At 39.9% G+C, this 15,152-nt stretch overlaps 1 long non-coding RNA gene across 1 annotated transcript in view; it reads left to right on the top strand.

Annotated features, from left to right (window-relative positions):
* LOC103662786 overlaps nucleotides 1–5,477 on the top strand; it is a 37,751-nt gene extending 32,274 nt beyond the window's left edge. Inside the window, exon 3 of the long non-coding RNA XR_568571.2 lies at nucleotides 4,926–5,477. This is a non-coding gene — a long non-coding RNA (uncharacterized LOC103662786). The remainder of the gene's footprint in view (nucleotides 1–4,925) is intronic.
* Nucleotides 5,478–15,152: the final 9,675 nt, after the last annotated feature.

The raw sequence follows: 15,152 nt of genomic DNA, 5'->3' as shown, positions 1-15,152 counted from the left end.
AGGTTTGAAGAATATAAAATTATGATGCAAGTCAATTATATTTCTATGCACATAAAATGAACAATCTGAAAATAATATTAAAATAATTCCACTTACAGTATCATCAAAAAGAATAAAATACTTAGAAATACATTTAACAAAGAAATGGAACCCTTTAGCAAAAGAAAGTACAATTAACAAAAGATATCAAATGATGAACACTACAAAACATTGCTGAAAGAAATTAAAGAATACCTAAATAAATAGAAAGACATCCCATGTTCATGGACTGGAAGACTTAACATCATTAAGATGGCAATACTCTCCAAATTGATCTACAAATTCACCACAATTTGTATCAAAAAAATAGCTGGATTCTTTGTAGAAATTGACAAACTGATCCAAAAATTCTAATGGAAGTTCAAGGGACCCAGAATAGCCAAAAACTTTTTTTGAAAAAGAACAAAGTAGGAGGACTCACATCACACTTCCTCATACTTCCAAGACAATTCAATGGGGAAAGAAAAATTTTTCAACAAACTGGGTATCTACATGCAAAAGAATGAGGTTGGACCACTACCTCATATCATATACAAAAATTAGCTTAAAATGGATCTAAAACCTAAATGTAAGAGTTTAAACTATGAAACTCTTGAAGGAGACATACATGTACATTTTTGTGACCTTAGATTAGCAATGGTTGCTTAGTCTGACAACAAAAGCACAAGAAAAAAAAATAGAAAAGTTAAAAATCATCAAAATTAACATCTTCTATATTTGCAAGGACACCAGTTAGAAAGTTAAAAACACAACCCACAAAATGAGAGAAAATATTTGTAAATAATATATCTGAAGGGGCACCTGGGTGGCTCAGTCAGTTAAGAGTCTGTCTTCAGCTCATGTCATGATACCAGGGTCCTGGGATCGAGCCCCACATCAGGCTCCCTCCTCAGGGGAGCCTGTTTCCCCTCTCCCTCCACTGCTCCCCCTGCTTGTACACTCTCTCTCTCTCTGTCTCTTTCTTTTTCTCTCTGTCAAATATACATTAATAATAATAATAATAATAACAATAATAATATATCTGAAGAGGTACTTGTATCTAGAAAAGACAGATAACTATTTAAACTCAATAACAAGAAGACAAACAACCCTATGAAAAACTAGCAAAGGACCTGAATAGATAATTCTCCAAAGTAGATACACAAATGCCCAATAAACACATAAAATGATTCTCAATATCACTAACATCAGGAAAATGCAAATAAAAGCCACAGTGATATATCCCTTCACACCTACTAGGATGACTATAATATAAAATTAAAAAAAAAAAAAAAGATAACAATTACTGGTAGGGATGTGGAGAAACTGGAACCGTTATCATTGCTGTTGGGAATGTAAAATGGTGCAACCACTGTGGAAAACAAGTTAGCAGTTCCTCTTACTTACTATATGACTCAGCAATCGCCCTCTTAGGTATATACAGGAGAGAAATGAAAATATGTTCAGCTGCTGGGGTGCCTGGGTGGTGCAGTCGTTAAGCGTCTGCCTTCGGCTCAGGGCGTGATCCTGGTGTTCTGGGATCCAGCCCCACATCAGGCTCCTCCGCTATGAGCCTGTTTCTTCCTCTCCCACTCCCCCTGCTTGTGTTCCCTCTCTCGCTGGCTGTCTCTATCTCTGTCAAATAAATGAATAAAATCTTTAAAAAAAAAAAAACAGGAATGTTCATAGCAGCATTATTCATAATACCCACACAATGGGAATAATCCAAGTATCCATCAATTGATGCGTGGATGAATAAAATACGGTATCTACATATAATGGGATATCATGAGGTCATACAAAGGAATGAAGTCCTGATCCAGACTATACCATGGGTAAACCTGGAAAACATGATGCTAAGTGAAAGTAGGCAGTCACAAACGACCACGCGTTGTATAATTCAACTGGATGAAATATCCACAAGAGGTAAATCTTTAGAGACAGAAAGTAGATTAGTAGTTGCCTAGAGCTGAAAAGAGGGAAAACAGGGAATGATTGCTAATGGATACGGGGTTTCTTCTGGGGGAATAAAAACGTAAAATGGATTGAGATGATGGTTGTACAACTATGTGAAATACTAACAAACCATTGAGCTGTACATTTTAGATGAATGAATTCTATGTTATGTGAATTACCTCTCAACAAGGCTGGTTTTTTTGTTTTTTTTGTTTGTTTTTTTTTGAAAGATTTATTTATTTATTAGACAGAGAGAGACAGCCACCTAGAGAGAGAACACAAGCAGGGGGAGTGGGAGAGGAAGAAGCAGGCTCATAGCGGAGGAGCCTGATGTGGGGCTCGATCCGGAACGCCGGGATCACGCCCTGAGCCGAAGGCAGACGCTTAACGACTGCGCCACCCAGACGCCCCTGGTTTTTTGTTTTTTAAGTGGTTACAGCTGTTTTTTTCTGACCCAGGAAAGCAAACCAGGCATTAACATGGAACAGCATTTCTCACGATTCACCTTCACACCGTCCACTGCACCCAGACGTGATTTCTGCTGCACCGGAAGTGCAGGCAGCACAGTGTAATGGCTGAGAGCCAGTTGCCTGTGCTGGAGTCCTGGCTTACTCACTTACCAGATGTGGGATTCGGGGAAAGTTCCTTAATCTCTCTGCCTCCATCCCCTTAGCTTTAAAATGAGGACAATAGTCATGTCTAGCTCAAAGAGTTTTCAGAAGATTTAAAAATATAATACATAGAAAGCTATTAGAACAGTGCCGAAGACAATCAGTGCCATAGAATCATTGCTATATAATGAACCCATTTCCCCTCCCTAACACCACCTCAGAATTCTCCCACCATGCGGATAGGCCAATCATCCTATTCTATCCCCTTGTCCATAGTGGTTGGTTCAGAGATAAGCACAAGAGTTAATCAGCCAGTCAAGGCCAGTAAGACTCTATTCTCAGACCTTGGTTGAGCTGTTTGTTTGCAGACCCCCTCCTTTCGCCTGGCAATAAAACAAGGATGCATTTAACCCCCCGCCCCAGAAGTTCAGGCAGTCATTAGCGGACCACAGAGGAAAACTTGTGAAGAGAGAGACACACAGGGAACAGTTTAAATGTGAGTTTCTCCTGGAAATATTTTCCCCATCATCACTACACACAGACCAGATTAAGTGTTCCTGCTACACAACCCCATAGCAAGTTTTCCATCCCCTAACACACATCCCAGTTTGCCCAGGGCAATTCCAGTTTAAACATGTTGGCCCACTATAATTATTAAGAACTCCTCTCTCACCTTCAACAGAGTCCTAGGTTGGGTGATAAATTAGATAATCATCCTTTCCAATCACAAAATTTATGTACTTGTTTTAATGTCTGACTTAGGTGTTTGGCACTAAACCTTACAAAAGTCAGGGCCTATGACCATATTAGCCATTGTTTTATTCCCAACACCTAACATGGTACCTGCCATGAAATAGGTATTTAATAATTATATGCAGAAAACATGAATAAATGAATAAATGAAATAATTTTTTTAAATGATCACCACACCTATTCCTAGCCCCAAGGTTTTCCTCTTTCAAAACCATCACCTCTTAAAACCATGCCTAGTGTTTAGTTTTTATGCTGATTTTACAACAAATTAAGATATATTGGCGAGGCACGCACAGGGTGGGATGGTGCTGTAACACACACCCCTTCAAATGTGATTTTTGCTCCTCCGGGAGCCAGTGAATGGAAATATCCTATTCTCTTGCCTTCAAACAGACACAGCACCTGAACAGTTCAGGACACCAAGTTGAGTAAAGGCTTTTTTTTAGTTGAAACCTGAAACTCAAGGTAAAGTTCCCAGAAACAGAAAAAGCCCAACCAGAATGTCTTGACGCCTTTCCATTGGAAAAACAAAGCAATGCTGTCTTGCAAAGCTTTCCTAAGAAATTTAAGTTGTGCAAAAGAGTCCTAGAAAGGTTTTCTATACTCCCTACTTGCTCTCTTGGCCTTCAGTTGACCTCTCTGCCATGTAGCTCAGCCTAGATTCAGCACATAAAGCTTTATTGGATCTGTAAGCCATCCAATTCCCCCATCTTTTGCCATGATATGTTTTTCATAACTATGAGAAATAACTTGCAAGGAAGGTGGAAGAAGTTTTTCATTTTCAAGAGCTGGAATTGCTACTCACACTGCGGCTAGAATAAGGACAAATTTGGGAGATACTCACCACAAATTCACTTATCTATTTGATATAAAGAGGATGAAAAGAGCAGGGAAAATACACTCTTCAGAATATTTTTGGCACTCATGTAGTCATATTAACAGCGCCCCAGAGGCAAATGTGGCGCAATCTAAAAGGTGTACTGTATGTTCTAAAGTTAAACTGAATTCAAGTTACTTTCATGCCCCTAGGGTGTGTCGCCAATGTTCTCAAGCCAAAAGCTGGTTCAAGGGAAAGAAAGGAAAGAGATGGAAAATGTCCAACAAAGAAGTTAGACATGCTTAAGGGTGGCAAAGCCACGTGAATATTAATCGGTTCAATGCTAACGTTGACCCATCATTAACACAAAAACACTTTCAAGCCTTAGGATAAGATGGATGAGAAGGTTCTTCCCAGGCTATTTGTCATCTCTCTGCTCTCTGCGTCTCTTACTGCTGGTTCTCAGGATTGCAAGATTGTAAAAAAGAGAAGCTACACTTCCCATACTTCTTATTAAACATCCCAGAGCAAGACAAACCCATGACCTCGTGCATGGCGAGGCTAGACGCAGAGCCGCTCTCCTCCCTAGGTGCTCAGAGCTGGCTCTGTCTCTTCCTCCCTCACGCTTCAGGCAAGGCCGGGAAAGAGAATTCTGAGTCCTGACTCTTCAGCCAGATGGAGAAGTCTTTTCTTGACTTGTCATTTTTGAGTCCCACTAAATGCTTTTTCTTCCTTTCCTGTTCTTTAATTTCCCTGTGCACCTCCTAAAGAAATTTATTTACGCAACTACGAACCAACTTCTCCTGCCGTGCTGGACGCCGAACTCCAGAAGAGAGGCGAGGCAGCTCATGGTGACGACACGGGAACAGCTCTGGGAGTTCGGATGACACCTTCAGAGCTCCAGCTTTTACTTCTAAGCCAGAGGGGAACCTCTAATGAGGTGTATGTCAAAGTCCTCCAGACAAAGGTGTCCAAGGAATTGTCTTCTGGGATAATGGAAACCTAGATTAGTTCTTTTTCATTTCATTATTTTTATTCTCCACCAAAGAAGAAATGGTCACCATTTTTGTTACCTTCCGTTTTGAAGATATGTCAATATGCCTCACTATCAAAAATCTTACCCATCAAAATCTGAACTGAGGAAACGTCTTATTTAAAGCAAAATTTCTCACAATCCAAAAGGATGACTCCTGGCACAAAAGGATTCATCGCCGGTTTCTTTTAAATACAATAGTAAGTTTTTCAATGTAACTAAAATTACCTACTTATATTTTAAGATTTACACATGTGTTCTCAGAGTTTCACATTTTAAAATGTACAGTAGATGCATTTTTTTCCTAAGCAGAGAGATTATAAATCTCACTATGAGTTTTCTTCCCTTTATATTGTCAACCATTGCATTGTTACTAATTGATATTTCATAGAAATCTTGTCCTATACAAAATAAGTATTTCAAATGTTTTTCTTTAATCATTTACTATTTCACTTTTTGTAATGAGGCACTTATCTAACTAAATAGCTATTCAACATCCACAATGTTTCAGGTCCTTTATCCAGCACAGTCAATGACTAATACCACATTTAACTCCCTTCCTGTGACCTGACGATTCCTTTCAACTAAAATTCAAACTTCAGTCAAAACCCTTACCTGTATCTCAAACAAAGTACAAAACCTTACAGTGAATAAAATTGCATGTGAAAGTTCAAATTGGTGGAGGGAAAGATGTACTTTTCAGTAGATGGTATTGGTATAACCAGGTAACTCTATTTTAAAAAGAAAAAAAATGCACCCATTCTCACATTATAAAATAGGATAAACTCCAACTGTATCAGAAATTGCATCAAATGAAACCCTGCAACTATGAGATGAAAACATTAGTGAATTGCTATATGAGTGGGGAAATATTTCATGACCATGACTCAAAATCCAGACACAGAAAGAGAAAGGGCTGATAAAATTGATGTCAAAAATTAAAGAAAAAAACCCTTTACATGGGGAAAGCATTGTGAAGAATGTAAAAAGGAAACAAATGACAAAGTAGGAAAAATATGTGCAACTTACATCACAAAGGGTAAATATGCTTAATATATGGACAGCTTTTAATATTTGAGAAGAAAAGACCAATGACCTTATATTGTCAAAACAGATTAAGAAGCAATTTATAGGCAAATTGAAGTGACCTACAAAAAGCTCAGCATTGCCAATAATGGAAATATAATTTCAAACTTCACTGAGATACCAGTTCTTATTTACCACATTAAGAAAAACAAAAAGTTTGACCACATACACTTTTGGCAAGACTGTGGGAAAATAGGCACTTTTGCTCAGCTGATGGGAATGCAAAATTATACATCTCTCTTGGAGGGAAATTTGCCAATCTTTTCTGAAGGGAACTTGCTAGATATTGACCCAGCAGTCCCATTTCTAGTAATCTAACAATACACAAGCAAAAATACAAAAAGATAAACAAAGCTGTTCACTGCAACACAATTTGTAATAATAAAGGACTTGGAAGCAACCCAAATGTCCACAATAAAGGACTGACTGAATACACCAAGATATAGCCACACAATGGAGTAGAAAGGCAGCTGTGAAAAGAAATAAAGATCATCTATAGTATTATAGAATGATCTTCAGATAAATCATTAAGTAAAAAAAGGCAATCGTAAAAAGTGTATATTATTAGGAAGGAAGAGAAGGATAGGATAAGTATTTGCTCATTAAAAAATGGAAGGATTAAAATAATTTGTTTTCATGGTTACCTATGAAGAGAGAAGAAATATAGACAACAGGGACAAAGCAGGACTTCTTTGAATAGACTTTGATTTGTAGATTTGAGTTTGGCACAATATAAGTATTTTACGTAACTATAAAATAAATTAAACACAACACAATATAATCCTTAAAAATTGAGAGCAAAATTAAAAAAGTGAATGAAACTGTATCATGTAGGTGGCAAAACGGCACAGAGGGACTCTTCCAAATGACTTTGAAACACTCTAAGCTGACTATACATTCTTACTAGGACATACCCTGAAGACAAGGAGAACTGCAAACAAGTCTTCAACTGCTTTCAATTCTCAAATCGTGAGCTTAGTGGTAGGTATAGTTATTTTGAGTCTGTTACACGTGCACTGTTTGATTAAACAGATAAGTAATTGTGTCAGTGTTATCAAAAGCCAGGATTTTTGACATGAGAGAAAGGAGATACAATTGCAAGATCCATAAGGCAACAACCTGTCGCCCTAAATTTGAATCTGAAGTATCAGCACGAGCTTACGTATTTTACCAAAAAAACGTATTTCCTAGCTCTGTCCTCTGGCAACATCTAGAAAAAAAAAAGATCAATCCAAGAGCACTGAACAACCCCAGGTTCCCATACTGCTGTTTCTATAAATCCTTCCTAACTCAAAGAGCCAATGTTAGCCAAAGTCTTGGAGAGACTTGGCCAAAGTCAAGAGAGAACCTGAAACCAGGCCAGGAAGACCAACTTCAGTCTTTTAGGTCTGGAGAACAGAATCAGGACTCAAATGGAAGCTGAAACCAGCCAGGTTTAGGCCAGAATTGAAAAGAGATCCCTCATGATTGCCTCAAATCGAATTTAAATATCTAATTTGCATTTACTGGCCACTGGTCCCCTGATACAAGGGAGACAGGTGGACTGAGTGGGTTGATCCAGTGTCCTTGATGTGTGATGTCTTAACCTAAGTTATGAGCCTGACAGGCTGCAAAGAGCAATACTCATGATCAAGTTTTAAGGCTCACACATACTCATCCTTAAGCTCTAATGAAATGCCAATCCGTTAATTCCTTCACCAAGGGTTTACCAGGCACCGTCAATGTTTTGCACAGCATGCTGGGTAGGGAGAGGTTCATTACAAAGGACAGAACTGCAGTACCACTAGGCCCCCCTGCCACCCTCACCCTGACCATCCCTTAGCCAGCAGAACTACTTCCCTTTAAAACAAAACAAGCAGAATACTGATCATGTCATTTCTGTGCCCCCAAAATCTCCATTTGATACCCTGTTGTCTATAGAAAAATACTTCAACTGGGTCTTCGTGTGTGACTAAAATGTTCTTTCCCCTTCTCCATCCAGACTTCCCAAACTACGAAAGCCAGTTTATTTTTTTAAAGATTTTATTTATTTGAGAGAGAGTGCATGCACAGAGGGAGAGGGAGAAGCAGACTCCCCACTGAGCAGAGAGACTGATGTGGGATTCGATCCCAGGACCCTGAGACCATGACCTGAGCCGAAGGCAGACACTTAATCTACTGAGCCCCCAGACACCCCCCAAAGCCAGTTTAATCATTACCTTCCCTGGATGTCTCCCACAAAGTTAGGCTAAGGCTCCAACAGTACGCCCTCATGGCCACCTATAGCACTGCGCTTTCATAACGTTTATCATACTTACTATCGTTTCAATTTTAGTTGTTTCCCCTTTTTTGGCATTCCTCAAATATAGTGCTCATTGCTAGCACTGTAATTATCTCTTTGCTAGTTATTCTGTCACTTTAAGGTGGAAACCAAGAGTTACTCACTCTGTATCCCCCCACCCAACACTGCAAGTTGCTTGGCAAGTGGGAGGTAATTCACTTCTGTGTGTTAGGTCGGGCAGGGCGGTCAACAAAAGCCGGCAGTTAGAGTCAGTGCTTTGATGCGCAGTTCCAATTTTGAAACTCCAATAATTGTCAACAGACTAAAATTCAAAGGTAATAATAACTGGAATTCACTTTCACCCAAAATCAGAAGGCAGGTGGGAAGGAGGACTGTGTGAAGGGAAGTAGAGAGCGGAGCAACGGAGAACAACGGAGAGGCGCCATGGCAGAAAGCTGTGGCCGTCGCCTTTGTTGCTTGTCTTCCCCTGTGATCCACACGCCCCACCGAACAGGCACTGCGCTCAACCCACTCCCCGGCTAGGTGCACAGTGAGTCAGCTCCGTGATTGCATCAGCGTTGGACACGTGCATGAAAATGGACAAAGACAGGAAGGAAAACACAAAAGTGAACTTGTTCGTTTACGGCGGTACAATTAAAAGTTACATAACGTTTTTTTCGTTTCCTTTAGTATTATGATTAAAATAATGTTCTTTGACTTGACAATAGATATTCTTAACAATAACTCTTAGCTAAAAATGGCAAAGCTGCTGATATACAAATTAGTACTGGGGTTTAAATGACTGATAAATGATTTTAGGGTTTGTACCTTCCAGAATGTTGCTTCAATTAGAATAATAAATCTCTCCTCCTAGATGTCATGAAGAAGCATGAAAATAGAAAAAAAAAAACACTTTGGGGTAAGGTTTCTCCCCAAAACCCCTTGTAATCTCTAGGGAAATATTTGCTCTCATTTTTCACGAAGATAAAATACACTTTTTCCCCCAGCACCTCTGGCAAAATATGGTAAGCATATTTCAATCAGTAGCTACGGTAAGTTTTTTATTGAAAACAATATAAAAATGGAAAAATTTTTGCAAAGGAAATGACTGTAATGTTTTGACTTTGATATTAATTTGATTCCTTTTATAAAGAAAGCACATGAGCTATGAGGTCTCAGCTGGATACAGTAGACATTAAAGTAACAAAGCACAAAAAATTTGAACTATTGTCCAAATCTGTAATTCCATTCTGGGAAATCCTTTGACTAAAAATAAATAAGTAAATAATCCCATAAATTCTGTAGTTCCTCACTGCAATTCGTTACAGAATACGATTTATGATACAAGGAAACAAATGTGCATATTTAAAAGTTTAAGCCCGTCTTCAAAGTTCCCCGAAGATTTATTTTCTTGTTTGACATGGACTTGTCTATCATTAGTAAATAATTCAACAATTTAAAGATACCTTTGTAAATAAGCATTGAAAGGCTCTTCTCTTACACCAAGATGCAAACTAAAAAGCAGCTTCGTGCCACCTTTTTGTTAAATGTCATCACTCAGACCTCTGACTCCCCCACCAAGACACTTGGGCAGAAGCACAGATAGAACCAAGCACAAATTTGGACGGAGACTCAAGAAATATTCAGTCCCGGAAACTGCCCTCCGGCTCACGTGACTGGCCCACCAAATCCATCCTGTATCTGGGCAAGTGATCAGAGAAAGTGCAGAAAAGAAAAAAATCTCCCCCACCGACCTCGTAAAATGCCTAGAACTCTGACCATTGCAAACTACTTGGGCTTAAGCCTCTGCTTCTAGGTTTTTCATCCAAGAATCCTGATGGGAGGAGAAGTAAAAACAAATCCCAGGTTATCTAGAGACCCAGCCCAGAGTAGTTTACCCAAAGGAAAATGTCTTCTTTTCTCATGCTTTACTTTTTAGGATATGGGGAATTTTGATTTCTCCTCTAATATGTATCTGTGTTTGCTTTCATATGAAAATAATGTGGGTTTTTCCCAAGGAAGACTTTAAGTACATTTGAAGCCCCAAGGAAACGTGTAGCATGCATCCTGTGAATTTCACTCTAAGCATGGCCGGTTGGGGAGGCCTGGACAGAAGTAAGGCCTTGCAGACCCCAGTCAGAAAACACGGGAATGGGCTCTTGACAAGGAGATGCATATTTGGGTTGACTTTTATCAGCTGTTAACAGCTGGGCATGTGCTGATTTATGAGAAGAACTGGCCAGGCTTCTAACAAGGCTCCAAAGGAAAGAAACCCAAACAGCAAGTTTATCCAGCAGACGTGAAGGGCACCCAGGTAAGAAGGCTGGCTCGCGGGGCACCTGGGTGGCATAGCGGTTAAGCATCTGCCTTCGGCTCAGGGCGTGATCCCGGCGTTATGGGATCGAGCCCCACATCAGGCTTTTCTGCTATGAGCCTGCTTCTTCCTCTCCCACTCCCCCTGCTTGTGTTCCCTCTCTCGCTGGCTGTCTCTCTCTGTCAAATAAATAAATAAAATCTTTAAAAAAAAAAAAAAAGAAGAAGAAGGCTGGCTCGCACCGTCGGCGGTGTCCACATGAAAGGCCAGAGGAGCAGCTGTGGCGGTAAAGACACAGCAAGACTGGGGCTGGAAGGTTCCTACAAGAAGCGGAGGAGATTTCTGCAGGAAGGAAGAAGGATTCAGAGATGGACTTTTCCCACATCTTCTGTTTCTCAAGAGCACCCCCAAGCATATCACCAGGAATGAAAACATAAACATCTGCTTAAAGCATAATCAGCACCGGGAATTGGAAAGTGGCTGGTGTTGGGTCCCTTCTCATGGTTCTCAGGAGCCCGTGAAGAATGGAACAAGAGATAAAGAGAAACAGACTCCTCGGCCACAGTCACATTTTCTCATCGCCGTTCCCACCAAACCGATTTGCAGAGGAGGTTATTTCCTAGGCAGCAAATATGTTATTTGTCAGGTAATAAGAGCTAAGCAAGCCAAACTTATTTCCTAAACAAAGATAAACCTGGCTTCCAGAAAAGCGTACCAGTCCATTGCAGATCGACTAGCCCAAGAGATGAGTCAGAAACCATGCCTGGAATATAGGTAACAGAATGATTCTCAAATATCTGAGATATGCACATTCCAGAATACCACAAGGACTAAATAAACAAGAAATGATTAATACTTAAAATACTTAATACTTAAAAACCCGAGAGTTCCCGGACTTTGTGTAAAATAGCATGCGGACTCTGGAAGGCTCTGGAAGGCTCTGGAAGGCTCAGGCTGTTTATCCTTCCAGGTATAAAAGAAAACATGTATCTGTTGCCTGCCCCCTCTGCTATCTCCCCCAAGTGTGCTACCTATTTAAAAGAAGTTTTTCTAGAAGCATAAGATACTCCCTGATATTAGAACTAGCAGTTTACTTTGAATTCTGTCCTTTCAAAATTGAATCACAGTCTTGAAAGCAAAGGACAGACACTCTATTTACTTCTTTTATGTCTCCTCTGGTCAATACTCCAAACAAGAGAAACCAAAAATTTCCAACTGGTTTTGCAACAATACACAGCATGTCCAGCTGGCTCCGAAGCATCACAAAATCTTTAAAATAACAGTTCATTTAAAAATTAATCAATACAATTAGTTCCATATCGGTATCAAAAATAATTGTATGCCATACAGCACTATTTTGTAGGAAGATGCAAAAGGTCACAAAAATTTAAAAAATTGGAAGATAAAACTGGTTTTCAAAAAAAAAAACAACAAAAACTGGTTTCTCTTATTCTAAAAGATGTGGGGAACTGCTACAGTGGCCCCTCCCTGCTTATCTGTGCAGGAGCCACCAAGGCAGAGTATATAACTTCATCCAAGGTCCCCTACAATCAACATGGGGCATAGGTTGCTGCCTCCAATCCAGCCTACTCTCACCAGCAGCTCAGTTCTGGCAAGAACTGCCTGCAGCCTGACACCGCCTTCCCTCACACCTCCTTCCCTGCTTCAAAAGGATCTTGCAAGAGCTGCTCCCTGGCTGCCCGCCATCTTCCACAGCTCACAATTGGGTTAATTCCCCCACAGATCGACTTTCTCTCCCCTGTACACACACATTGACATAAACACGTTTTCCTTTTTTCTTTTATTCTTGCCCAATTACCTCCATAAAGGACACCTGGTTCTGTAGTGGATATTGTGATTTTAGAACAAGGGACCAACCCTACCACTGTGGCTGGGAGAGTCAGTGGCCCGTGGCTCTCATGGTTACTTCTTTCCAAAGATTGGTGTCAGCTGGAGAGCCACCACCACCCCCCCGCCCCTGCCTTAAGATGATGCCCCCTCCCTGGGAGGGACCCACATCCAGTGGCTAAATAGAAGTCTTGGCCCCTTGCCTCATGATGGGACAAATCTGAAGGGCTGTGCTTGCTCTGTGTTCTCCATGGCATCAACTGAGTCCATTGTTGTGACTGCATCTCAGCCCAACTGTCCCTTTCCCAGCTCTGCTTCCTTCATTCCCCCAGGGGTCCGCTGACAGTGTCCTCTGTAATGAACCTCTCTGACACAAATTTCTATCTCAGACTCTGACTTCCAGGAAACCCACCCCAAGACACTCTGTCTTTTCTTTCTGCAATCTTCCTTTGTGATTAAAAATGAACCATATGGTGGCTCATTGGTGCTAGTAAAGCACAAATGTCAAAGTAAAGGTTCAAAGTAAAATTATTCTTTAACTTCTAGAGCCTCTAAATATCCTGAGAATTTTCCTTCAATAATTTCTACAAGTTTGCAAATTTCCTCTCATTCTCATCTAATTAAAAGTGCCACTGTCAAAGCTATGTCATATAAATAAGAAACAATTTTTATTAATTTGGTTATTTTCTGCTATAATTAATAGATTTGCAAACACAATCTTCATTCCTAAACTATAATATTTGGTTGTTCTACTGCTTATCATGGCAAATGTGCATTATTTCACTGAGGTTTGAGTTTAAATAGATTTCTATGGGCTGGCCTCTGTGCCTTTATTATTATTATTATTATTATTACTAGAAAGATTATTTTCAAGTTCAAAACACCTGACTTTGAAATAAACTTTTGGAACCCAACCTGTCTGCAAGTGGGAGCTCATGATCACTTCAAATAATTGGCTTTGGAAACAGAGAGAAACCTGACATCATTTCAGGGACTTCAAGCAAGCCTTCAGGCTTCCCCCAATGGTGCAGTTGCCCAGTCACCTAACTGTGTAATAGTAGAAGGGTCCCAGCTGGGCTGTAGCAATTTGATTTCCCTGACTTCAGATCACTGCTTGGCCCAACCTACACTGACCATCTGAAGTGTCTGGCCACTCACAGCCACATGTGCAATGGGCAGCAATTATTTCCTGCTTGTTGGGCATGTGAGGTCACCTAATGCACCAAGCCAAAAACTCCTCCCCACCCCCTTTTTTGGGAGGTAATGAGGGCTGAACATTTTATTAGATCTTTTAGTGATTTTTTTTTTTATCAGCAGTAGTTTCTGAGGGGCTGGAATTGTAAATGAACAAATTCAGAGCTTACCATCCACATGAGAGCAAAAACTCAAAAGAATAACTATAGACAGAGGCCAACCAGCTAAACTGAAGGGGACAAAGAAACCGGTGTATACAAATACAAAAGGAACATGAATTTTCAGCTATTAATTGACAAAGCAGCTAGATTAATGGGTAATCAAAGCTGCTGCTTCAAACATTCAAAAGGATTAACAGCAAAACCAAAGTATCCCATAGGATTAGTAAATGATATGAAGACCCATTCGGATGCTAATAAAGTCTCAGGAGCACTAGCTAGAAAGTGGAAGCTACCCCAGGCAAGAGAGACACAACCCAATTCTGGCATGAGCTGGAGCTGGGATGGAGTGCCCAGGGTGAACAGGTCCTCTCCAGCAAAAGGGAGTCAGACAAAAATTGTTCTACATCCATCTAAAACATATGTTTTTTCTATTATTTGTAAATAGCACTTATTATTTTTGCTGGTGTGCCACTGAGTCATTTCTTTCTTTGTGCACAAAAAGAAATCTGTTGAGTATATTCTCTTGACAGACATCCATGAAATGAAGGTAAGCTCTAATGTTCCGGCTTAACTATTCTGTGATTCTCTGTCTTATACCACAATCACACACTGATATAGTGACAAAATTATACTGAAAAATATATTGCTACAGACACTTATAACACAAAGTGGGCTCATTTAAAGATTTGTCTCCTTTTGTCTTTAGCGGAAATGGGTGTTGAAGCTAGAGCTCTAAGCCACCTCAGGGAGTTACTCATTTTTCTGAGGTTATCTCCCATGGAAAAATGAGGTATATATGTTAATAAAACTTTTATCTGCTTTTCTCTTGTTAATATGTCTTTTATCACAAGGTCTCAGCCAAGAATTTAGAAGAGTACATGGAAAATTATTTTTCTTCACCTACACTTATAAGTTCACACCTAGTTCTGTCTCATATCATTTGGCATTACACCATTATCTCCTTCTATCAGAGCTGATACTCATTTGTTCATTTATTTGGTATATATCATTGAGAGCCTGAGTACTATTTTGAGTAGTAGGGGTACAATGATGAAGTAGAAAGTCTCTTCCAGTCCTTCTAAGGCCAGGCAACAAGAAAAC

Source organism: Ursus maritimus, unplaced genomic scaffold (assembly GCF_017311325.1).
Source record: "Ursus maritimus isolate PB19 unplaced genomic scaffold, ASM1731132v1 scaffold_1, whole genome shotgun sequence".
In the NCBI taxonomy this organism is placed as follows: Eukaryota; Metazoa; Chordata; class Mammalia; order Carnivora; family Ursidae; genus Ursus; species Ursus maritimus.
This window is presented reverse-complemented; position numbering and strand designations above follow the sequence as displayed.